Raw genomic sequence first — 946 nt, forward strand, 5'->3', positions numbered from 1 at the left:
ACCTTTAACACTATGGCAGTCCCAGTCAATGTTTGGAAAGTTAAAATCCCCTACCATAACTACCCTATTATTCTCACAGATAACTGAGATCTCCTTACAAGTTTGTTTCTCCTTGAGAGCAATCAGTGAATAGTTTAAAATGCTAATAATGCCGTTGTTGGACAATGTCAAAAAGGAGCAGTGCACCTAAAGCTTGTGTTTCCAAATAAACCTGTTGGATAATAACCTGATGTTGTGTGATTTTAACTAAAAACGCTAACTTAGCCAGAAATATCCCAAACACCATGGAATAAATAGCTTCCTTCTGCAGTGTAACAATTCTACGAAAAGGAGGGAAACCAATCCACTGTCCTGCCCAATATCTATCCTTCGATCAGCATCTTTCGAACATATCACATTCCTTTTTGTGTGGGAGGGTGGCAGGTAGTCTGCATTTCGTACTTTGCGATGGGACTGCGCTTTAAAGAGAAGAGAACGACCTCGGTCTTGAAAGGCAGTGTTTTGTCTGGGTGACAGGCGCTATGTCAATGTAACGTTGGGTGAGCATGGGCTGTTGAATCTCCCCTTCCCACCCCGCCCCCGCCATTTATCTCTCCACCCTAGAGGCTCCCTGCTTCCATTCCTGACGAAGGGCTTTTGCCCGAAACGTCGATTTTCCTGCTCCTCGGATGCTGCCTGACCTGCTGTGCTTTTCCAGCACCGCCTTCTAATCTGGACCCTGTTCAATGGGAAAGATGAAGCCGCGCGCTGTGGGGCGCTGACCTGCAATGTGACTGGCAGCTGGACCATCCAATCAGAACTCAGTGGCTGGGCGGATGACGTCACGCGTTTGTTTACCCGCCGCCTGGGGGCGGGGCGAGGAAGCACTGTCGCGCATGCGCGTGTCCCAGCGGCTGCCCGGGGTGGGGGGGTGAGAGCGAGCCTGTGGCCTTGTTTACAGGCCCGG

Source organism: Chiloscyllium plagiosum, unplaced genomic scaffold, assembly GCF_037043375.1.
Source record: "Chiloscyllium plagiosum isolate Xiang-an unplaced genomic scaffold, Cpla_swu_hap1 HiC_scaffold_9, whole genome shotgun sequence".
NCBI classification, from domain to species: Eukaryota; Metazoa; Chordata; class Chondrichthyes; order Orectolobiformes; family Hemiscylliidae; genus Chiloscyllium; species Chiloscyllium plagiosum.